Source organism: Cynocephalus volans, chromosome 13, assembly GCF_027409185.1.
Source record: "Cynocephalus volans isolate mCynVol1 chromosome 13, mCynVol1.pri, whole genome shotgun sequence".
In the NCBI taxonomy this organism is placed as follows: Eukaryota; Metazoa; Chordata; class Mammalia; order Dermoptera; family Cynocephalidae; genus Cynocephalus; species Cynocephalus volans.
The window spans coordinates 12,079,310-12,105,021 of NC_084472.1; the positions used below are offsets into that span (position 1 = coordinate 12,079,310).

Here is a 25,712-nt window from a genome sequence, read left to right on the forward strand (position 1 = left end):
GCGAAATATTAATAACAAGGCTCAGTGCACGCTACATGGGAACTCTATACTATCTTCTCAATTTTTCTGCAAATCTAAAACTGTTCTAAAAATTAAAGTCCATTAAGAAGAAAAGTCATCAAAGATAACTGACTTAGCAAATCAGATACACCTGACTTAGGAAACACAACAAACAGGAGGCCAGTTGAATTGCCTTACAGAAACTCAGGAAGGCTCACACACCAGAGCTACCCTCCCCCTCGCTCCTTAGCTCCCAGAACGCTCGTTACCTCAAATAGGATACTGAGCAGATACTCTGAGGAATTTATTACCCAGGGGTGGGGAGAGGGGGAGGTAGAGAATCTACAGATACTGATATTTGGAATTCCCTACCTGATCACCCATCCTGAGGGCTACCAGCACTTAAGTGCAGCTCATGGACAAAGCAGTTCCAATCAATTGTTCAGTCTCACTCTTACACATAAATAGCCAACAAATACCAGACATTTAAGAAGAGCCTAATGTAAAAGACAGAAATTAAAACAAACAGGAAATTTGGGGGGAAGAAAAAAGAAATAATGCAAAGGAGTTCCATAACAACTATAATACTGTCAGAGGTAAGAGAAAATATTACATTCATGAAAAGACAGGACGCTGATAAAAATGAACATTCGAGAATGAGGAAGAGCTCTTGAAAATCAAAACATAACAGCAAAATTGAGAAATTCTATAGAAAGGTTGGAAGATAAGTAGAAAGCAAATGTTCCAGTGAGCACAGCAAGGAAAAAGGAATGGACAAAAGGACAAAAAAGATGAATATCAGAGTATCAGTCCAAAGGGCCCCAATATATGATTCAGAGGCTTTTTAGAGTGCAGGAACAGAAAAAGGGGGGGGGAGGGGGGGGAGACATCATCAAATAAATTGCACAAGAAAATTCCCCAGAGTCAAAGACATGATCTTCCAAACTGAATGTTTCCACCAAGTACCCAGCTGAAAAGATGGAGAGATACCTGCCCTGTTGTGGGCTCCACCAAAGGCAGTCACGACAGAAAGATGCCAAGAGTCAATATTAACGGCTACGTGGTTTCTCTAATGGCAAAGGATTCCAAAAGCCGGTGTTGGCATGGTCACACAAAGCAGGATACACATCATGCCCTCAATCACAGGTTCAGCACCCAGTGCCAGCCACCTCCCCAACTAACTTCATGAGGACATACAGCTGCATGTGGGGAGAGGCCTCAGCAGGCCTGAGAAGCACCCACTACATTCTCTGCGTGTTTTTATGCCCTCTGACCTGCACAAACTCTGGTGACATACCTGCCTGATGGCCAGGTGCAAGTAACAAAACAGGCCAGGAGGGTTCACTGTGAAGCCAGGTAAGGTGGGTACTTTCCAGGTGTTCCAATTACTCCTCGACCTTGTCTGGTCCAAGGACCAAGATTGCAAATCACAAACCAAGGCACTTCATCAAAAGACGATAAACTAATAAGAGATACTTTAAAATGAGATAAAGTAAAGGTACTTAAAAAGGGAGGGGGAAGGAGAGGGAGAAACAAATTGAAAAGGCTTAAGACTTCTCAAAAAAAGTAACTTCTCAAAAGTAACAATTCAAAATGCTTTTTTAAAAATAATATTTTTCTATTTTTAAATCGCAAACACTTTTTTGGGGGGGGGGGGTGGCTGGCCAGTACAGGGATAGACCCTGGACCTTGGTGGTACCCCACACTCTAAACAAATGAGCTAACCGGACAGTCCCCAACTCAAAATTCTAAAGGAAAACTATTTCCATTCTAGCATTCTACAGCTGGCCTATCAATTGAGTATGAGGCTAGAATAAAGAAATTTTCAGACATGTGAAGGCTCAAAGAACTTACTTCCCATGAATCTTTTCTCCAAAAGCTCCTGGAGGGTTTGGTCACCAAAATGATGAAGCACACCAAAACAGGAAGACCCAAGATCTAGGAAAGGGGTTCTAACTCAGGTGAAAGATTACTGGATTCAGGGTGAGGTGCTGACTGCACCGAGGAGTTTTGCAGTCCTGTCAGAAACTGGGGGCCTGAACTTGTGACTGGTACTGAGAAACAGACACCAACAAAACAATTGACTCCAGAAGAAAAAAAATTTTTGAACTGGTGAAGAAATAAAATCATTGCACATGCTTAGTTCTGAACAATATTTAGTCATGAAAATATAAACAGTGAATATTGAGAAAATAAAAAATTATGATGTAATTATATTGGGAGATTAGTATAAGGAAATGTTTGTGTGAGGAGGGTTGTGTAAGGGATCAATCTTCATCGTGCATAGCAGGAAATCAATAAAGTCTAAAATGTAAAAACCAAGCTATAGCAGTGTAAGTGCACAAACGTAGTTAAGTCTAACAAGAAACAGGCAAAAGAATTGAAAAAAACTGTTTCTAGGAAGCAGTATTCAGCAGTGAGAAAGAGAACTCGTGTTTTTTTCATTATAAACCTCATAGTAATATTGAATGCTTAAACTACATATAAAATAATATACTTTAAAATTTTAAAGGTGGATAGAACTATTATGTGATAGTCTTATGAAAAAGAATCATATTTGCAGAAATGAAAACTAGTAGCATAAAGGAAAAATAAACACCAAGCAAATGTAAGTATTGTGGGTTTTTTGTTCTGTTTTGCTTTTAATCGGGGAAAGCTCTTTTCTAATTCTCAGCATCAGGATTAGTGGTCCATTTGAGCTTTAGGTATGTCTCATTAACAAGACAAAACAAATGCGCCAAGAAATTTAAATACAGCAAAGTTCCTACTAAAGTATCTAGTTCATTCACTGGAGGCAGGAAGATGTCCTAACACAAAGGTCCTTCTCCATTTGATGCCAAGGATATCAGTAAAAGTTAACCAGCAATTGAAGGAATAACATTCAGAAGACTCAAAAAAAAAAGAGAAAGACAAAGAAAAACCGGCCACTGAACAACACAGGAATAGTATTTTTTGACTAGTAGAGAATAAAATTTCATGTAGTTTTATAATGTAAGGAAATTGGTGTCCATTTTTATAAAAATTATTAGAGATTTAGAAAAATGTTAATTACAGGCTTTATGAACTAGTCAACAATAAATTTTTCTTTCTTTCAGTTAAGCGTTTACCTACACTATGCTAGGTACAGAAGCCAACTCTGCTTTCCGGGAGTCACATTCTAGATACGAAGATAAGCTTCACCTACAGACCTTTACAAACAAAATTCATACAGCCGCAGATGGAATAATGGCAAAAATCACGAGGCTTAAATTTACAAATGTTGCTGACTCTGACTCTATGAAATAAAAGTTCTGGGTCAAGAAAGAAATTTTAAGCAAGCACATGAAACAATTTTTTTCTTTGAGCATTAAAAACATCTTTCAGCTAAACATGATTCTCACGCTAAAAACTTAAGCACAGAGACTCCCAGTCACTCAGTCCCTCAAGCAGTACTCTCCTCCCAATCCCTCCCTGTCCCCGTTCTATAAAACTCTGCTTTACATAGAAGGAGACTGACTTAACTCACCCACAACACTAAGCTATTTCAGGGCAAAAGGGATTCAATTCACCTTTTGCCCTTTGCCCTGTGACTCTCTCAACACTACCATCTCTGATCTAGTCAGAGCTCCCAGCCTGCTGCCCTGCCTCTGGTTTAACACACAACTCACCAAGTCCTCAGAACCAGCCTGGCAGGTGGGTACTGTCTCCATATTACAAAAGAGACAACTGAGTAAACTATGTATCAAAAGCATATTCATGAATTTGGGGAATTCCTAAAGGTCTACGAGTATATTTCTGTTTAATGAAAGGTTCTTCTTTATTAAAGAGTTGATAAATCATTCATTTATTCAATTACAGTAAGTAAAACACCATTAAAACTCCACTAGAGGGGAACTTTTCCACAGATGTAGTTACCAAGTGAGTCAAATGATACAGCAAGGAAAGCATTAGTTCAAAAGACAGACCTGTTCAAAAAGACCTCGGATACTCAACTGAATTAGGGATTTCAGCTGACTACCAACAATGTGACGGGACAAGGACTTCTGAACAGAGTAAAAGGCTAGAAGCTCCATCCACCTCTGTAATTATTTACCTTAATGCTCTTTCTGTACACACTCCAGTCCCATGTAACCCAGGGGTTATGGTGTACACTTCCTCAAATCAGGAACAGTCAAAATTAACAGGGAAATCCTTGAAGAAGACATCATGTTGGATACTGACATACCGTGTCTCAAATAGTCCAACTGAGCCCATTTCTTCCTTCCCAACACTAAACAGAATCACCTTCCTCTCCAGCTGATCCTAAGGGCAATATTTTAGCTTGACTGTAGGGGTAATGTTGCATGAAAAATACAGCTCGGAGACCCCGGGTCTCAGCCCAGTGATATGCTCATCTGTGAAAGGCAAGCAGAAGAACACCACAGTCACACCATCCAACTCACTCCACAGCGCGCACCAAGAAGGCATGTTGGGGCCGAATCACCTCCACTATCTATCTTCTTGGCTGGTGTTTCTCTCCCCAGCAAAATTGTCTTTGCATACACAAATAATTCAGAGAAATCCAAGGTTCCTATAAAGCAGGTGCTATCCCTCTATTACCAGTTTATAGATGCTGACATTAAGAATAGGTTCTCCAGTTCTACCTATTAAAAGTAAAGAGGAAACCCTAAAATTGATTTAGGGATGTCAAATAACTGCAGAAGAATTCTTACGGAAGCAAGGGCAAATGGAGGGTAGTCATTACCACCACACACCACATGGTTGTGTGACTTTTGGCAAATTTCTTTCAGCTTCAGAGCCCTCACCTACAAATTACAGCTATTACCTCTACCTTTTGGGTTGTTGTGACTCTTAAGAGATAATTAATGTAAAGCACTTAGCACAATGCCTAGCCCAAAAAAGATGTTCAATCGTGTAACCGTAATAGTAATGATAATCTTTTACAAATGTTAAACACCTCCTAGAAATGTTTAGTGTTCCTCTAAATAAGAAGCATCATCACCATTTTACTAAGAATCTCCATGGATAGAGCAGACATTAAAGACCCCAAAATTTGAAGTTTCCACCTGTCAAATGATGCTACTTACGCAAATTATTTTGAACCAGTTAAGCTAGTTAGAAAATCCTACAATAGAAGATCAGACCTATCTTATAAAGCATTTGTTTAACTCACATTTTAGGGCTGGCCAGTTAGCTCAGTTGGTTAGAGCACAGCCTTGTAACACCACAGTCAAGGGTTCAGATCCCCATTCTGGCCAGCCGGCTACCAAGAAATAAAAATACACCTTTAAAATTACAAAACAGAGAACTTTCTCTTTTAAATAATACTTCCCTAAATAAGTGTTATTCATATGTACTTCCTATGTAAATAGAGGTCATTTTGGGGTTTTTTTGGCAGTTGGCCAGTAAGGGGATCCCTTGACCTATACGTAAAACAGACCTTATGGCCATAATGTCAGATAGGTACCTATTATTCATCCAAAAAATGTTGAGATTTTAAAGAAGTTTAATATGTGGGCAGAAGTTCTGGAATGCTTACAAAAACAAAACAAAACACTTAGCACCCTAAAACAAACAAAAAGCTTATTATATTCCCTATGATGCTTCACTAAACCCAAACATTCCTTGACTTATTTTGGCTTTTAAGAAAGGCACATCACTTTACAAGTTTATAGACTCAACTACTGAGAAAAAAATGCCATAATTCAAGGAACACCAATTCAGAGTTTTAAATTCATATTATTTGATGGTTTTACTGGCTCATAGTAGATAACAACAAAATCATATAATCAAATTATCAGATGACTTTATACTGAATACATTATTTCTAAATACCCTTTAAAGGCTATTTGCATTCTGGACACCTCTCTTTTACAATAAGTTAAACACCAAGTCTGTGGTATAGCTGGACACATCCATCTTGCCAGGGGCAATAAACGTCACGTTAATGCACTGAATAGATTAGAACCATCCTGGACGTCATACAATCCCACTGTTTATTCAGAGGCATAAAAAAGTCTTCTAGATTGATTTCAATCCCAGATTAACCAATGAACTTTCTGTTTATAAGTATGATTTTTTTTAATAAAAATCAACCATCTCACCATAAATTTAGAAACAGATGTTTAAATCAATAACCTTTCGTCAATTATCCCTTCCATTAAATTTCAGAAATAGGTAAATGCAGAAATTCAATCAATCAGTCACTAAAGAAATTACTTGCTACCATACGCCTATCTTTTTTTCTTGCAGTCCAATCACTAGTTCCAACTTCAGAGTTTCTGAAGGATGCTTTCCCCATTTTTAGCTTCTCCTCTTCATCTAATAAAGCTTAGTTATAACCACCAAAACCAAATAATTTTTAAACCTAGATCCTGGTACCCCTTCTCCTTGAAATATTAGTGTCTTTAATAATGAGTCTTAAACTTTTAAAATCCATGTCCCTTTAGGCCTCCTTAAATGTTACTTAAAATTTCAACTAAATTAACAAGTAACCAAAAAAGTTAAAATCAAAACAATGGGAGGGAGCACACCAGACCTTCACAAAGTTTCCTTCCAATGCAAGGCAAGTGACAGGTCTCTCAGCCTTCTCAGCTTACTCTATTTGAGCTTCTTCCGCATATCAACCTATGAAGGTCTTGTCCCTCCTTTCCCCTTCAAAACCATTTTAAAATCAACAGATCCTCTCTCCTCATGGCCATACTCCAAAGATGCGCATGTTTAAATGTTCCTTCCTCTGCTCCTCAAATCCTTTCTCTACTAGAATTTGCCAAACCTTCAAGGCTAGCTGCTTTTTACTTTTCATTCAACAGTCTTGCCATCTCTCCCCTACTCCTCCCCTTCGCTCACCATTTACAGAAAGCAAAGGAGAAAAACTGGTGTTACCCACAGCAAATGTCAGAAAATTAAGGAGATAATGGTTACTCATCCTAATACTGATTAATAGCTATAGGAAAGCCACAGATGACTTGAAAGCAAAAGCAGAGAGAGCACAAAATAATATAACAATATCAACACATGTAAAGGGGTTTGACTCCTATATCCAAGTTAATCAAGGAAAGTGAGTATTGGAAAAAAATGATTAAGTGTTTGGGAGAGGTGGGGATAGTAGGGAAAAAACTGAATTGAGAACTGAGATAAGATGAGAAATTCAGATTTGCTAAAATAAGTGAGAAAGGATCAATGTAGACACTTGAAAAGGAAAGATAAAAAAGATGGTAGGAGCTGAAAACAACTTAGAATTTATAAATTACTATTTAAGTTTTATTTATACTCTGCCTGGTTGAAAAAATGAGGCAGTTCAGACAAACACACATACTACTAAACAATAAAATTAAGATAGGGGGATTGGTACAAAAAACAAGTAAGGATATGAAATAAATGCAATAGGTTTATATTTAATGTTCAGTTACTCTTCTTAAAATTAACTAAAGAAGTAAAGACTTTCTAAACTGTTCAAATATGGCAGAAAGTCAGATAAAGGCAAAGTTAAGAAGGCAATCCACCAGCTACCCAAGTATCAGAAGGCATGCTTTTCTGTGAGCCAGTGTTTCTCCTCCAAAGAAAAGAAGGTAGAGGAGCCTAATTTGGATAGTTCATGTTCAAAATATATGACACTACATATAAACATAAACACTAAGTAATAAAGTTTTAAACTCAAAGATTACAAATACAGGTACGACATTCCAAATGGATTTTTAGAAGATCATGTTCTGGGAGCTCCTCGCACCGCCCCCCCCCCCCCCAAATACATTTATGAAGTCTCTCAAATTATTTGACCTAAATAATCCAAAAAGAATTTTAAAAGATCCCACACTTCTAACAACCATATAAACCACCTTGGCTTTGTACAGAAGTAACATGAAAGTAGGAAAAGGAGCTGATAATGTAACCATTTTGCTAGACTTTACAAGTCAAAGACATTCTTGCTTCTTTCTTCATTTCTTAATAACAATTTTAACACCAACCTAAATTGACAAGATCACTGAAGCTTAGCATTCAAAGGCTTTAGAAGAAAAAGACTCTAGATTGTAGCCAGTGAATATGAGAAACCTTAGAAAAAATGGTTATCATAATTTCAACACTAAATTCATATTAAGGGTTTTATCTCACATTACCGCACAGTTTATGTCCTACCTACCAGATTCTTTTTTTCTTCCCCCTTCCCCCTAGGTAGACTGAAAAGTTGAGCACGGGCAGACCACCTGGCCCAAGCTTCCTGCTGCAAATCAGCACGGTGGCTGAAGGTGAGGACGGCTGAGGCTAGAGTGGCCTAGGAAGGATTCTAGCCCACCTCCTCACCACACACAGGTTGCCAATGACTCTTGGAGACACTCAGCTGCTTCATCTAGACCCCAGAGGTGATCAACTTTCCTAAAAGTATCAAGCCGACACCAGGGAAGGCGAATTCCAAAAATCAGTTAATTGCTAGCAAAGCTACCAAGACAAATTCTCATTTAAATGCCTTATTACCAAGATACTGCCATAAAACTAACTGTTCCAGCCCATAAAAATTACCTCCAAATTCTTCAAAGTCTTAATGACATAATTTATATAGTATTCTGCCAAGTGAAGACTCTGCCCAACAACTTGTGAGGTGTCTCACCACGAAGAAGGCAAATGATAGCTCAGAAGACCCTGGGGCTCAGCCAGAAATACGACTTACTTAGCAATGAAGGTAATTAGAAAGAGAGGAAAACAAGATTTCAAAATAAAGGTTCCAAACCACTGCTTACCAGTTGACAGGGCAAATCAACATGCACACACGAGCACACACAATAATGGTCACTGGGGTCAGAGCAAAAAGGATTTAATTTAAAGATGAAAAGACTTAAAAGTCAGACTTAAAGAAAAACTTCCTGATTTAGGCCATTAAACACCTAAAGGAGATAGCCAAATCTACCTTCTTAGGAGGGGAAGCTTCCTCTAAGTGTTACTGTGCTGATATGTATATTAGGAAATATGCATACAAAGATGCATTAAGTACATAAATATAAATATGTATATAAAGATGTTGACACAGAGAACCAAGCCATACATAAGCTAAATATTAATGTTTAAACTAAACATTGCAAAATGTTGACTGTAATGTTCACTGGCTTAATTTAACCTTTTACCATCTCTAGCACGTGGCACCGCCAGGATTATTCATCCAAGGCTCACCATTCAGGAAAACTAAGTGAACTCATTTAGGAAGTGCCTCCAGCTCCCAAGTCACTGGTAAGGACAAACTGCCTGCTGCTTCCTATCTTCATTCAACAGACCTCAGCCAAGTCTCTTCCAGAGGCCACTCTGTGCTTGGTACAGGGCAGCTACCCAGTCCGGTCAGTAAAACAAAAATTTCAATGTAAGCTGATGAGAACCTTTGTCACATTCTTGCAGCAATAAAGGAAACAAAGCCCCAGCTGACCCTATTCTCTGCTTCTTAACAGTGCTTTACTACAGTGTTCAAGGATTTTCAAATGCTCCCATTTCCAGTTCCTCTTAAGCATAATTAATGTTTCTCTGCTGATTCGCAACTGTGCCATCAAATACTGAAACAGAACCCACCGTTTCATTTCTAGCATTCTACAGCTATCTCTACCAACATTTGGGCATGGACATACTTCAGTCTGATGTACCACAGTCAACTACACATTGAATCGAGGGAAGCAGCTGCTCACACTGTCCCACACTCCTCCACACGTGGCTCTGGACTGTTAGGTCTGGCTGCCTATGGCCGGATGCAGACTGCCCTTCAGGCCAAGTGAGGGTGCCGCACTGGGAGTGCCAGCCAACAAGCACAGGTCACCTGTCTCCTTCCCTGCACTTGCTGCCGGGTCTGCCGCTCCCGCTGCAGCATCACCTGCCACACTTTTCATTCTTAAGCCACTGAGGAGAACAATCAATACCAGACCCAACGCAGAAACCATCAGGGGCCACTAAATAACCGGTAAATACTTCAAAATGTATTTCAAAACTGACTTCGTACTGGCAAACCTTATAACCTAGCCAGGCCAAGTTTTAATAAACAGTAGCAGTTACCCAGCAGCTCTACTGGGCAAAGAACTTCAACAGGGCCTGGCTTGACACCAAGGCAAGAGACTCGTTTTCAATTTAAAAAAAAAAAAAGGAAATAGGCCACAAATGTGCGCTAAAAATTAGTCTGGCCGCTTATTAAGTATTTCCTTCAGAGCATTTCCAAGTATTCAGAGTTCCAGTACTTTCTGAAAGGAAGGAAGGGTGATCTTTCTGGTCTTGTCTTGCACAGTTATGACTTCAAGATGTCATCTCAAATGTTCAATGAGAATAGTCCTAATTTGTCCAGGCGAGTGGAGAAAATGGTGATCCTCCGTGTCAAAGGCTCACAGAGAGGCTCTCAGTACAAACGTATCTCAACATGTTCGATACTGACAAGATCTGCGGAAGGGGTCGGGGGTGAGAGGCGAAAACTACTTACGCTCGACCGCGGTCTGCACCCCGGAGGGGGAGGCGCCGGGCGAACGAACCGCCACAAACACACGACAGCAACTTCCCGACCTCGCGGCGCTGCGGTCACGTGCCCGGGAGCCCCCTCCCCCTGCGGGGGGCGGGATGGAGCCGCGGCCTCGCGCCCGGGCCCAGCTCCAGCCTCCGCGCCCGAGAGCCGAGGAGGGGAATTAGGGGACCCTCCCCACGGGCGGCGGGGACCCCCATATTTCGAGTCCTCGACACCCCCCCCACATACGCCTGACCGCCGCCGGCTCCCCGGCAACCACCCCCAGCACGTCTGGCAGCGGCGGCGGTCGCGTCTACGTGGCGCGGTGGAGGCGAGGTGGGCATAGGGACAGGGGGCGGCTCGCCGCGCCGCCCCGGAGGGTCCCGGCCTCGCGGAGGGCAGCCCCGTGCCCGCGCCGAGAGGGTGCCCCGGCCAGCTCCCACCCGCCAGGCCGCCCCGCCGACGGGGTGCCGCGAGGACCCCGGCCCGGCGCGCGCTTACCTGCGGCGGCTCCGCTCCCGACCCGCGCCGGCGCCCGCGGGCGGCCGAGAGGAGGCGGCGGCGCGGGCCCGCGGGGGAGGGCGGCCGAGGGGGCGGGGCCGGCCGGGGTCGCGCGCGGGGCCTGGGCGCCCGCCGCCGCCGCTGCCTCGGGAGCCGCCTGGGCCGCAGCCGAGCCGGGCGGCTCTCATGAATGGGACGCGGCGGCGGCGGCGGCAGAGACGGCGGGCGGGCGGGCGGGCGGGCGGCGCGCAGGCCCCGCCCCGGCCACGTGATGCCGCCGCCGCCGCCGCCGCCTCCCGGCCGCCCCCTCCCGGCGCTCTCGCCGCCTGGCTCCGGATCCCGGGCCGCGCGGGGCCCGCGTGCGGGTGTATCCCGTCCCGGTCTCCTGCGCCGCCCACCGGCCTGGGCCTCTGAGGAGGGGCCCGGGATTTCCTCCTACCTGAGGCCACGGGAGCGTCGCTTTTTTTTAAAAAAAAGTTTCTTCTCGTCTCTATGGCAGCCCTGCGGCGCGTCACGTGGGACTTAGAGCCCAATTGCCAAAAAAGATTATTATTAAAGTACAAAAATGGTTTTAGGCATGAATGTTCTATAATCCCCTTTTGATCACCAGCAGGGCATCTGCACCTTTTCCCTCTCCCCCTAACCCCACCCAAATCCTATTACACCCTCCTTTTTAAAGTATGCTTCTTAGGAAATGGATTGGCGGCACTGTATACTGTTGATGCGCACTGGTTATCCTTTTGCATCCTATTCTATTATTCAAAGTTATGAATGGAAAAGTGTGTGTTACTTCTAAATGCTAGTTAATTTCAGTGTCCATCCTGGGGATAATTTATATAGCTCTGAGGGTACTGAAATAGACATTTATACAAAGCCACAGCACAGTTTCTTCCCACGGAGGCAGTCTGGTGTGTCCGGACTGTGTTGGGACCCAGGGGACCGACTGCTGCACAGGCAACAACTTCTTCAGCCAATTCCTTTGGCCTTTCTCTGGAATGCAACCAAGCGATGCCCCGCTCATAACCAATGCACTACAGAGACATGGGTGGTGTCACTAGCCCCACTAGGAATTTTTCTCATTTCACTGCCTTTCACCTGGCTTCACAAGTGAAATAAAAATTTAAAAAAGAGAAGGACTGGAGCACTCCCTTCCATATTCAAAACATTTCACTCCACTATGGAGTGGAATTACAGTGAGAGAGAAAACTCAATCCTGGGTTTCTACATCATTAAAACGGAAATATTAACTAACACCTTCTTCACAGCATCCTTTCGAGGACTGCATGTGATTACCCATAAAATGCCTAATTTAGCTTAGTGTCTGGAAGCTGGAACATGCTATTACTGTTCGTTTTCTTTCCTTTCTTCCATTTTTCCCACTTATACTTTTCCTATTTCTCTCAGGCTATTTTCACTACCTCCCGCCTTGGGAAGAAATAGTCTGCCAAGCTGCTTTCCTTCCTTTCAGCATTCAGGAAGCCCTGGACATCCCTTCCTTTCCTCCAAACAAGCTTGGGTTTGATACCTCACTCGGGATGATTGGCTCACATTTCTAATATTTTCCTCATTCTCTGGTGTCTACCTAACTCACACCACTGCTTAAGCACATCAGGGACTCATGACATATTTGTTGCATGATATCCATGCACTTGCTGCTCTGACAGCTTGGTGGGGGTGCACCCAATTCCCACCCACTCCACTGGCATGTCAGAGGGAGAAAGTTCTTCCTTCACCTGTCCTCTGATCCCACCACCTTCCAGCTTCCTGGTGAAGAACCTCACTCCACTATTGTCCCTTCTTCCTCAATCCTCTGCTCATCCTCCAGCTGTAGCAGACCCAGGCTTCTCCCAACACTTAAAAAGCAGCAGCTCTTATTGTCCCTTTGTTCCCTCTCAAGCTATAGACATCTCACGGCTTCCCTTCCTGCCCATGCTACCTGAAAGAGGAGTTTCTGTTTCTTTATTTCTTCACAGTCTTGCTCCTTCTCCTCCCCTGAAACTGCTCAGGATAAAGTCACCAATGACCTCTGGCTGCCAAAAACAGTGGACTCCTTTTGGGTCCTATCTCTCATGATTTCTATAGGGCAAGACGCTATTGACCACTATTTCCTTCTTGAATATCCCTCCTCCTTTCATCAGCCGGAACTCCTCTGAGATCCACATGCCTGTGGCTTTAGATATCTCCACCAGCAAGGCCCACAGTGACGCCAAATTCAGGCCTAAGTTGCTGGCTGGGATGACTAAGTAGATGACGGTGCCATTAGCCAGAATAGGAGATTCAGGAGGAGCAGGTTTGAAGAAGCACAAATGATAGGCCATTGACTCCTGTCATTTCTAATCATCTAAAGCTCTTTGCAGACCTACTATGCTGGCCACCTTCGAGGTTCTCAGTTGCACAACAGTGTGGCCCCAGCCCTGCTTGCCATCAGCCCTAGCCATCTCCCTTTAGTCTGTTGTAGGCCTATGTGCACTGGTCTCCCTGCCCTCTAGTCCTGAACAACAGCAGGTCTGACCATGGCACAGGTTACTGGCAATCCATTGCCTTGAGAAAAAAGTCCAAGTTCTTTAACGTGGCATCCAGGGTGCTCTTTTTCTCTCTAATTTTCTCTCCTGTTCCTTCTAGCCTGTATGCTTCAGCCATTGCTTCCGCAACAGGATACTTTTTCAAATATTAACTTCTGTATTTTTCCTTGTATTTCTCACTTATAAGAATGCACCCAAACTTTCTGCTTTCTCAAGGAAGTTTGTTGGCAGAGTGGAAAGCAGAAGTTGTCTGCAAGACAAATATCCTTCCTGTCGTTCCTTTCCAAAAGTCTAAGCGCATTGAGGAACCTAAGTAGGAAGGGATAGGGCCGGAGAGAAGGTATATCTTTGAAAGAAACCTAAAAAAGGGTTAGAATTCTCCCTAGAATAAGGATCATGTCTCCCCAGCCTGGGGATGGAAGGGGGTGGTCCTATGCCCTCCTGTCTGGCAGCTCCCGGGGGAGGTGATAAACCTTAGAGAAATAGCTCTCTTTTCCCAGCTCCAGCCTCACTTCTTCTGCAAAGACAAAGAATAGCTTGCATTTTCTGTGCCGTCACTGTGTGTGCTCAGCTCTTCTAGTAATCCTAACTATTATTATCAACACCAATGAAGAAACTGAGGTACAGAGACGTCCAGTAACTTGCCTCAGATCTTGCAACTCACAAGCAGTGATGCTAAGATCTGTCCCAGGCCTGCTTGACTCCCAAACCTGTGTTTTTAACCATCACTTCCCACCACGGTTCCTTAGTTGCCCCTACTGCCCTATTGAGTCAATGTCTATTTTCCTCGTGCTTCTAGCCCACCTTGTACAGATCACAATTATAGCAGTTATTACACACATCCTAGGTGCTCAATAAATATTTGATGAAAAATAAATGAGGATTTCCATTTCTAGTCACGTGCTTGGCTGAGTGTCTAGATCAGCTCTCCCAGTGAAAATAGCAATAGGTGGTGGCCCGAGATGGCCGAGCCCAGCAGCACCTTGAGTGATGGGGACAGTGGTGGCAGTAGGCAGTGGCAGCGGTGCAGGGGAGCGGTGTGGCCTGGGCTTGCAACAACCCCTGTGGGGGTCAGGGACACAAGAGCAGCTGGGTTGTGGTGAGTCTTGGACATGAACAAGCTTTAAGCAACGGATGAAGAGATTAGCACGTGAGAAGTGACATCCGTGACGCTGCAAAATGCCAGTAGCCAAGCTCCCAAGCAAGCCTCAGGTGTAAGGTGGGTGCGCATGAAGGCAATGGCGCCGAGCTCAGGACCACCCCCGAGCCCATGTAGCCACGAAGCTGGGAGCCCTACTGGAGAGCTCCGTTGCCATCTCAGAAGCAGTGAAGAAGCCAACACAAGCCGAGGTACAGAAAGTGGCCTTGAACCATGTTGGGAAAATAGAATAGTTTGGTCAGGGCCCTTGTCTCGGGTCCAGCTGGATGTGGTTCAGCGTTCTTTGTAAGCAAATTGTGTGTGTGTGTGTGTGTGTGTGTGTGTGTGTGTGTGTGTGTGTGTGTGTGTGTGTGTGTGTGTGTGTGTGTGTGTGAAGTTAGTGCGCATGTGCGCCAACTTATCTTTTTAGTTTCGTTGTTATTCTTGTGTTCTTCAGGAGGGAGGGAGAGAGAGAGAGAGAGAGGAGTTTGAGTGAAGCAGGCGGTGGGCGTCTGCCTTGGGCGTCTGCCCGCACGGCCATGCTTTCCAACCTATGGCTCCAAGGTCCTGTTTGCCGGTTACCTAGCTCGTAGACCTGTGTGAAGGGGTCTGGTGACCCAGCCTGGCGTGTGTGGGGTCTCATGACCCAGCCTGGCGTATGAAGGGTCAGTGACCCAGTCTGTGAACAGGCTTCAGGGGTCTGTGAGCTCCAGACCCAGCCCTAGCTCGTCAATCGGCCCATCGGTGCAGGATTACAGGCAGGTAAATGAGCCCGACCACTAGCGTGGTCCTGTAGCTTTACAATTGGCATCAGAAACAGGATTAAGAGCATTACAATTGGCTGTGCCGACAGGATTCCAGACGTTAGCCGTAGCTGCACAGAGGACGATAGCCTCCTTTTCTTCACATCCATCCCCGGAGGCCCTGGGAGGGAAGCTTCTCCCCAGCCCCTCTGCGAGCCCTGGCCCTGCATCTTCTGCAGCGAGGACAGCCACAAGGTGGGAGGCAGCTACGTCAGCTTCTGACGTCCTCCAGGAGTCAGCCATTCATGGCCCTGTCCAGGTGAAGAAGGAGGCAAAGAGGAAGAAAAGGAAAGTTGAAAAAGAAACCAGGATGGTGGCCGGCATTGACTTGGGTGAAGCCATCACCACCACCTCCAATGGGGCCACTGTTCAGAAGCAGGAAAAGAAGTCAGGTGAGCTCAATGGGGACAAGGTGTCACTTGGTACCAAAAAGAAGAAAAGGAGGAAAAAGGCAAAGCAGGCCAGTGAGGCTTCTCCATTCCTGCCAGCAAAGGGTGCAGTGTGCCTGCAAGCTGACCCCCACCTTCGGGCACAGGTCTCACTAGCTCCAGGGACAGGGCACCCATTGCCAAACCCCACATCTTTCTCAAGTTCGAGGACTTGGCTGGCAAGTTTGGACTTTGGCCAGGAGACCCTGATCATGATTGGGGCTTACCCAAGGGTCAGGGCAAAGAAATGGCCATAGGGTGAGAAGCCTAAGCAAGGTCTGCCCCTCGCTGCTCCCACTGAGGGCTGGGGCAGATCTATGGTACCAGAACATTCCACAGCCTTGGGAAGAAGGAGCCTTCCAGTTATTCAAGACCAGTGACCAAGTGGTAAACCTTCCATTTCCCAAGGGAGACCTTTCTCTTCCCCACCACCTCCTCAAGCCTATATGAAAAACAATCTTTAGAAAATGAGGGAAGGAGTCCCCAAGAAGCTGAGGCCCAGAAAAACTTTTGTACTTCTCCCCCCAGCCCACAGAGATTTGATAGAACATTGTCTGGAAAAGGAGGAGAAAGAGATTTTTCCCTTTAGTTTTCCAGAATTTTCTTTCTCCACATTTGTGAATATATGATGATGTCTCTGAGCCAACAAAAATTATCAAAAATTATCAAGGATCCCCCCCCCACTCCACCATCAAAAGTTATCAAGGAACCCCCCACCCCTCCCCCCACTCCACCACCAAAAAAAAAAGAGGAAAGAAATCAACAACAAAAATACTGGGTAAAATATTTAAAATATATTCTGGAAGGCATCTATAAACTGGCAAGAATTAAAAAATAGTACCAGGACAGGGTGAAGGCCAGAACCCAGAGAGGTAAGCAGAGCCTAAAGTCAGCATTTGCCTGGAGGGTATCTGCCAAATCTAGTGAATTTGAATACTGGTTTTTGCAGCTTTGGGAGTTATGTGGGGTAGAAGTAAAAGACTAGTGTTACTTTAAGAGGGCAGTTTAATAGAAGATCCAATAAAAGTGGAACCCCAAAAGCAAAATAATAGAATGAAAAAAAAATCAGTTCTACTCAATCCCACCCAAAAACCTGACTGAAGTTGATCACATGTGAGACATAAGCAAGTCTCAACAAATTCTGAAGGTTTTGTATCATACATATCCTAATGAGTATTATCTGACCACAATGCAATTAAGATAAGAATTAACTTAAAATAAATAAATAAATAACTAGAAATGCTTATTTGTTTGGAAACTCATTGGTCAACAAACAAATCATTATGGAACGGTGAAAATATTTAAATGCTATGTTCAAAAGCTTGAGGGATAAATCCAAACAAGTAGTTAATGGGAAATTTATAGACCTAAAAGCTTGTATTGGCTTCCGGTCAAGATGGCAGAACAGACAGTCCCCCGCATCACTCTCTCCCACAAATCAAGCAATTTACAACTATAAAAAAGCAACGACTGCCAAGCTGGGCCCCTAGAGCTCAGGGGAAGAGGAGGAGAAACCTACAGAGTGCATGAAGGTGGGAGAAGCCATGGTGAGAGAAAGAAAAAACTACTCTCACTGTTTCAAATCCCAGCCATTTCCAGACTGGAGCTGCTGAGAACATGGAGCAGGAGCTGGCATAACCCCCACGCCAGCAAGACCACTAATAGGGTTCCCATGGACCCACATAGGAGCAAGGAGCCACAGACAACTGAAAAAAAGGAGCCACTCAGAGGCTGGTGAGTCATCTCAAGGGACTGGCGGCACATAGCCTATCCCATAAGAAGTATTTGGCACACAGGTGGTGGGGGAGATGGACTACCAGACGAACACTGGGGCACAGCAGAAACAGCTGATCTGCCCCCCAATCAGCACAGGACCACTCAGAGGAGACTGTTCAGGAATATAGAATTGCATAGGGTTCAGTTTGATGAAAAGACTCAGGCCCAGACAAGTGTTTCTATACAACCCAGGTGCAGCAGATTTCACTAGACCAGGAAGTTCCTATAAAGTCGACCATTAAACCTGAGCTGCACAAAAAGCCTTCCCTAGGGAAACAGAAGCAAAGCAGCAATTTAGCTCAACCACAAAGCTCAAGTACTGGTCCCCACAGGAAGTTCACCCATTTTAGAAGTAAGGAAAGGACAACAAATTAGTTCCAGTCCAGAGTTTGAGTGGTGGGAACAGTAAATAATCCAACACAGAACTGAAAGAAAAAACAAAGTACCCAAACCAGAGACAAAGTTTGATATTAACTAGTAAATGTCCCATTTCACCAAAGAACACCTATAACACCTAGAAGGACCAGAAGTTCCCTGGGCTACCAAACCAGAAAGGGGGGGGCGGGGGCCTCAGACATGCCCCCTGACACCTGCAACCAGTCCCAAGGGTGGGGGCCTTGGGCCTTGGCCACACACCCCCTGACAAGCACAACCACCCCAGCGATGACCACCAAGCTGCTACAGGAAGCACCCCAGGCTCTCCTGAGCCAGGGCAGTGGGGGGCCAAGGGCCTTGCTCATGCCCCCCCAACATGAGCAACCAGCCCAGCAACAAACATTGAGCTGCAGCAAGAAGGGCCCTAGGTTCCCAAGCTGGGAGGTGGGGGTCGAGGGCTTTTGCCACACCCCCCGACATCTGTACCCAGCCTGGCAATGACCAAGCCACTGCTGGAAGCCCCCTGGTCTCCCCTGTGGGACTGAGGAGGGTACCACAGGCCTCAATCCCACCCCTCCTCCTTCCTCCTTCCAACCCATTTCCTTCCCCTTTCCCCCTCCCCCTCCTTTCCAACTGCTCTGCAACAACATCCTAGAATGTAAAAAATAATAGTAATAAAATAAAAGCTTGTATTAGAAGAGAAAGTTATTTAAAATGTAAAGAGCTAAAAAGTTAGAAAAAGAATAGAAAAATAAAGTCAAATAGAAGAAAGGAAATAATAAAGATAAAATAAGAAAATAAGAAAGTTGAAAAAAAAAAAAAATAGAACCAACTAAGGCAAACACTGGATTTGTGAAATAAATTTTGCAAACCTCTGAAGAAAAATGATCAAGGAAAAAACGAAGGCACAATAAGCAAAGTGAAGAATAAAGGAAAAACTATAATCGCACTTTATGCATAAATTACAAAGACAAGAGAACTTTGTGAATATTTTTTATGCTAATTAATTTGAAAACTTAAAGTGGAGAACTTTTAAGAAATGTAAGTTAATAAAACTGAACTAGAAAACCAGAATAGACTCATAACTATTCAAGAACTCGAATCTGTTGTTAAATATTTTCCGCAAAGAAAAATCCAGGATGAAACACTTTTGCCAGTAATTTCTACCTAACACTCAAGTAATAAGTAATTCCAGTTTCACATAGCTATTCTAAAGTATGGAAAAAGCGATTATTTCTCTACTTAATTTATGATGGTAGCATAACCTTATACCAAAATCTGACCAGGAGAGTGTGAGAAACAAACATTTCAGGCAAATCTCACTCATAAATATAGACACAAAAGCCCTGAACAAAATATCGACAATTTGAATCCAGCAAAATCATACATCATCGGGCCGACCCCGTGGCTCACTCGGGAGAGTGCAGCACTGGGAGCGCAGCAGCGCTCCCGCCGCGGGTTCGGATCCTATATAGGGATGGCTGGTTCGCTCACTGGCTGAGCACGGTCACAAAAAAGGACAAAAAAAAAAAAAAAAAAAAAAAAGATACATCATAACCAAATTGGCTTACCCAAGAATGCAAGGTTAGTCTACAATGAGAAAATCAATTAATGTAATTCACTACATTAAAAGATTAAAGGAGAAAAGAAAAAGCCTTTAACAAAACTCATAGAAAACTAGGAAGAGTTTCCTTGAAAAAAGGTATTTACAAAAAACTGCAGTAAATATCTAAAGTTGTCATTGCTTTTAAGATGGGGAACATGATAAGTGTGCTGCCTTCTCTACTTCTATTCAGTATTGTACAAGAGGTCCTAAATAGTGGAGTAAGGCAAGAAAAAGAAATAAAATATATACAGATTGGAAAGGAAGAAATCACATGACATGATTATGTATGCAGAAAATGCAAAAGAATATATACATAACCTATTGAGATGAGTGTAAGAGTTTAGCAATGTTGCTGGATACTAAGGTCAACATATAAAACTGTTAGCATTTATATATATATATCATTAGCATTTATATATATGTATATGTATTAGTCCACTTGTGTTGCTTATAACAATACCTGAAACTGGGTAATTTATAAAGAAATAAGTTTATTCCTTACAGTTTCAGAGGTTGGGAAGTCCAAAGTCCAAACAACACATCTGGTGAGGGCCTTCTTTTTCCTGGTGATGACTCTACAGTGACAGAAGATATCACATGGCAAAAATGACTGAGCAAGAGAGAGCTAACCTGCTCACTCACTCTCCTTATAAAGCCATCAAAACCACTCCCATTACCACCCATTAAACCATCATTCATTACTCCCTAAATGAATCAATCCATTCACTTGGGCATGGTTGTCACAATCTAATCACCTCTTAAAGGCCCCACCTTTCAATTACCATCGTAGGATTTCCCCCCCCTCAACACTGTTACAGTGGGGATTAATACATGAACCTTTGGGGGACACAATTCAATCCATAGGAACCAGCAAGAAACAGTTAGGAATGCAAATTCTGAAATATCCGTTTAGAATAATATCAAAACACAAGGTACGAAGGAATGAATCTAACAAAATATGTATATGACCTTTATAAATAAAATTATAAAATTTCACTGAAAGACTATGAAGACCTAATTAGAGAGATGCCATATTTATATAAAAAACCAATCTTAGAAAAATATTAATTCTCCACAACTTGATCTATAAATTCAATGCAGTTCCATTCAAAATAGAAGTTTCTTCTTTAAGAGACTTTTGTGGATCATGGATGGAAGAATTATCCTCCTATATATCAAACCTGTAGTAAGAAAGCAGGGTGGTGTTGGTACAGGTATAGACAAATTGATCAAACACAACAGAAATACCACAAAAAGAAAGTATGTGAGATAATTGATATGCTAATTAGCTTGATTTAGCCATTCCACAATGTATACATATATCACAACATCAAGTTGTACACAATAAATATATATGTTTTTGTAAATTTAAAAAACTAATTAATTAATTTGAAAAAACAACGGAACACCCAGAAACAGGTTCAGCACATACAGATACTTGATGCCTGGTGCAAGTGGCAATTCAGGTCATTGGAGAAAGATGGACTTTTCAATAAATGTTGAGGAGGCCTTGATTATTCATATGGAAAAAATGAATTTGGACCCTATCAGCTTTAGTTGGATTAAAGACCTAAATGAGAAAAGCAAAATTGCAATGCTGTCATCACTTCAAAGATATACTTTCTTTTTCACATTTTGCTATTTCTGAAATTGTGATGTGTCTTACAATCAATGTCAACTTAGATTCAGTAATATGTGATATAAAAATTTTAGGGGACGATATAGGAAAGTATGTTAAATTTTGAATAGGGAAAGATTTCCTAAGACACAAAAAGCTCTAACTATAAAGGAAAAGATTGATAAATTTAACTACATTAAACTTAGCACTTTTAAAAAGACCATAAAGAGAGTAAGGCAAAACAAAATCAAGCATCATTCTAGGAGAATATATTTATAACATATATAACCAACCAAAGATTAGAATTCAGAATATCTGAAGAGCTCATATAAATCAATATGATTTTACTTAAAAGTCTAGCAATCAATAGAAAAATTAGCAAAAGAAATGAAGAGGAATTTCACAAAAGAACAAGCATAAATGGTCCATAAACTTATGAAAAGATGTTTAATTTCACTAGTAATCAGTAAAATGTAAATTAAAACTACAATCGGATACCACCGCATACCTATCAGAATGGCTAATATTTTAAAAGTTGTTCAATGCCAAGGGCATGGAGTGACCACTGGAACTCAGATGCACTGCTGGTTTGATTTCAAATTGTAACAACTTTAGAAAAGAGTTCGGTGTTACCTAGAGAGTTGAACGTACACATACACAAAGATCCATAATTCCAATGTTATGTCTATGTTCTTGAGAAATTCTTGTACAAGTGCAATCAAAGATACATACAAGAATACAGCAGCATTGCTCATAATTGCAAAGACTGAGAAAGAATCCAAATGTCCACCAATGTAGAATGGATAATTAAATTGTGGTATAATCATACAATGAAATACTAACTGATTACATCAACATGAATGAATTTCAAAAACAAGATCTTGAGCAAAGAAGCATCAAAAGTTTAAAGTATGATTCTACTTATGAGGATACTTCAAAAAGTTCATGGAAAGATTCATATTATCTTTTTTCTTTTTTTTTGGTTTTTATTGAATTAAAATTGATTATACAAATTTTGGGGGTTCGATATTGAGATATGTTGATCAAATCAATATTCCTAGCATATATATTGTTATAAATCATAATTATTCTTTATGTCCCTCGTCCAATCCCTCCCTATCCCCCTTTCTCTCCTCCCCTCACCCCTCTAGTCGCCCTAGATTTCTTCTCTCCTTCTGAAAGAATAATGGTTACTCTGTTCATTTGCTGCCCAAATGATCTGTCCAATGCTGAGAGGTGTGATCAGTTCCCCCAATATTATCATAGAGTAGATGCCTCTTCCATCACTCTGAAATGGGCTTTGTGGAGAGAGATATCCTCCTCCTTTCTTTATCTCTGCTGGTGACTCCTTGTGTTAACGCACTCCAGTGGCTGGCAGACCATCTGCGTGGTGGTTGTGGCATCTAGCTGCCTTCACAGCAGCCATGGCCATTGAGGTCGCTGTGGTGGGCCACCCACATGGAGGAGATGTTTTTGGCATTCTCTTGGTGCTGGCAGTGTGCCTGGTTGTGGAAAGTTTCCAATCCCTGGCTCCATACCCCAGGTCCACGGGTGGGTCCCGAGGCACTGGCATGGTGTGCCTGGTTGTGGGAAGGGGTAGTCCAGTCCCCTTCTCTATGACTCAGGTCCTTGGGTAGGCCCCAAGGCTCTGGCACAGTGTGCCTGGTTGTGAGAAGGGGGTCTGGTCCCCTTCTCCATGCCCCAGGTCCCTGGGTGGGCCCCGAGGCACTGGCAAGGTGTGCCAGATTGTGGGAGAGGGGGTCTGGTGTCTGGCTCCATGCACCAGGTCCATGGGCAGGCCCCAAGGCACTGGCATGTTATGTCTGGTTGTGGGAGGGGGTCTAGTCCCGGGCTGGCCCTGAGGCATTGGTGGAGTCCCTGGGCTGGAACTAATTTTTTGTCCTTTGTTTACTTCTAACACAGTGGAACTTCCTGTGGGAACCAGTAGTTGAGTTGTGTGGTTGAGCTAATTTGCTGCTTTGCTGCTGTTTCCGTAGGGAAGACTTTTTGTGCAGCTCAGAGTTTAATGGTTGACCTTATAGGTACTTCCAGCTCTGATACTCAGTGCACCTGGGTTGTGTAGAATCTCTGATATGGGCCTGAGTTTTTTCATCAAACTGCATCCCATGCAATTCTGTATTCCCAAACAGTCTCCTCTGAGTGGTCCTGTGCTGATTGGGGGGCAGATCGGCTGTCCTTGCTGTGTCCCTGTGTTCACGCACGGGGCCTGTTTCCCCCACAGCCCATGCTGCAAACACTTCCCATGGGACAGGCCGTGCACCAGTCCCTCATGTTGACTCACTGGCCTCTGAATGGCTCCCCTTTTTCAGCTGTTCTGGCTCCTCGCTCCTGCGTGGGTCCACGGGAACCCTGTTAGTGGTCTTGCTGTCCTGGGGGCCACCAAAGTCGTCTTCTCCCCTGCCGCCTCCAAGTAACTCCATCTGAAGGGCACAGCTGTGGTTTCTGCCGGCTCCCGCTCCATGTGCTCAGCAGTTCCAGCATTAAACGGCCTGAAACGCTCAGAGCAGCTTTTTCTTTCTCTCATCGTGGTTTCTCCCACTTTCATACACTCCGTGGGTCTCTCCTCTTCCCCTGAGCTCCAGCAGCCCCAGCTTGGCTGATGTTACATTTTTATAGTTGTAAATTCATTGATTTGTGGGAGAGAGTGACATTGGGGACCATCTATTCTGCCATCTTGACCCCCTTTTAATTCTATTTTTCCATGAACTTTTTAAAGTAAACTTATATTCCAAAAGGATATATTACTTAAGGATAAAAGCATAGGTGATATTAAAAAAGAAAAGTATAAACAAAAGCAAGGAAACGAGTAACAGAAACTTCAGGATAGAATTGACCGAGAAAGAGGGAGATCAGTACAATCAGAGATGGGTGTACAGAATGTCTGGGGTAGATTAATGTGCTGTTTCTCGGCCTCCGTGATGGATACATAGGTGTTTGTGTATATTTTTATTTCATAATAAAAATTAAAATAAATGAAGGACAAAGCAATATTACTTAATAAATATATTTCTGTATTCTGTATTTTATTTTATTTTATTACTATTTTTTTAAAAATTTTATTTTGTCAATGTACATTGTGGTTGATTATTGTTGCCCCTTACCAAAACCTCCCTCCCTCCTCCCTCTCCTCCCTCCCCCGCAACAATGTCCTTTCTGTTTGCTGTCGTGTCAACTTCAAGAAATTGTAGTTGTTATATCTTCTCCCCACCCCATTTTCTTTGTGTGTGTGTGTGTGTGTGTGTGTGTGTGTGTGTGTGTGAATTATATATTAATTTTTAGCTCCCACCAATAAGTGAGAACATGTGGTATTTCTCTTTCTGTGCCTGACTCGTTTCACTTAATATAATTCTCTCAAGGTCCATCCATGTTGTTGCAAATGGCAGTATTTCATTCGTTTTTATAGCTGAGTAGTATTCCTTTGTGTAGATGTACCACATTTTCCGTATCCACTCATCCGATGATGGACATTTGGGCTGGTTCCAACTCTTGGCTATTGTAAAGAGTGCTGCCATGAACATTGGGGAACAGGTATACCTTCGACTTGATGATTTCCATTCCTCTGGGTATATTCCCAACAGTGGGATAGCTGGGTCGTATGGTAGATCTATGTGCAATTGTTTGAGGAACCTCCATATCATTTTCCATAGAGGCTGCACCATTTTGCAGTCCCACCAACAATGTGTGAGAGTTCCTTTTTCTCCGCAACCTCGCCAGCATTTATCGTTCAGAGTCTTTTGGATTTTAGCCATCCTAACTGGGGTTAGATGGTATCTCAGTGTGGTTTTGATATGCATCTCCCGGATGCTGAGTGATGTTGAGCATTTTTTCATATGTCTGTTGGCCATTTGTATATCTTCCTTAGAGAAATGCCTGCTTAGCTCTTTTGCCCATTTTTTAACTGGGTTGCTTGTTTTTTTCTTGTAAAGTTGTTTGAGTTCCTTATATATTCTGGATATTAATCCTTTGTCAGATGTATATTTTGCAAATATTTTCTCCCACTCTGTTGGTTGTCTTTTAACTCTGTTAATTGTTTCTTTTGTTGTGCAGAAGGTTTTTAGTTTGATATAATCCCATTTGTTTATTTTTCCTTTGGTTGCCCATGCTTTTGGGGTCTTATTCATGAAGCCTGTGTCCATTCCTATTTCCTGACGTGTTTCTCCTATGTTTTCTTTAAGAAGTTTTATTGTTTCAGGGTGTATATTTAAATCCTTAATCTATTTTGAATTGATTTTAGTATATAGTGAGAGGTATGGGTCTAGTTTCATTCTCCTGCATATGGATATCCAGTTATCCCAGCACCATTTGCTGAAGAGGCAGTCTCTTCCCCAGTGGATAGGTTTGGTGCCTTTGTCAAAGATCATATGGCAGTAAGTGTGTGGGTTGATTTCTGGGTTCTCTATTCTATTCCATTGATCAGTGTGTCTGTTTTTATGCCAGTACCATACTGTTTTGGTTATTATAGCTTTGTAGTATAGCTTAAAGTTGGGTA

General features: G+C 42.9%; 1 protein-coding gene and 1 pseudogene across 1 annotated transcript in view; one reads left to right on the plus strand and one right to left on the minus strand.

The window, feature by feature from the left end:
* LPIN2 (lipin 2) overlaps positions 1-10,984 on the minus strand; it is an 81,617-nt gene extending 70,633 nt beyond the window's left edge. The window contains exon 1 of the mRNA XM_063077094.1: positions 10,937-10,984. The gene's annotated coding sequence lies outside the window, so the exon portion shown is untranslated. The remainder of the gene's footprint in view (positions 1-10,936) is intronic.
* Positions 10,985-11,207: 223 nt separating this feature from the next.
* On the plus strand, positions 11,208-16,084 carry LOC134362162 (protein CUSTOS-like; annotated as a pseudogene).
* Positions 16,085-25,712: the final 9,628 nt, after the last annotated feature.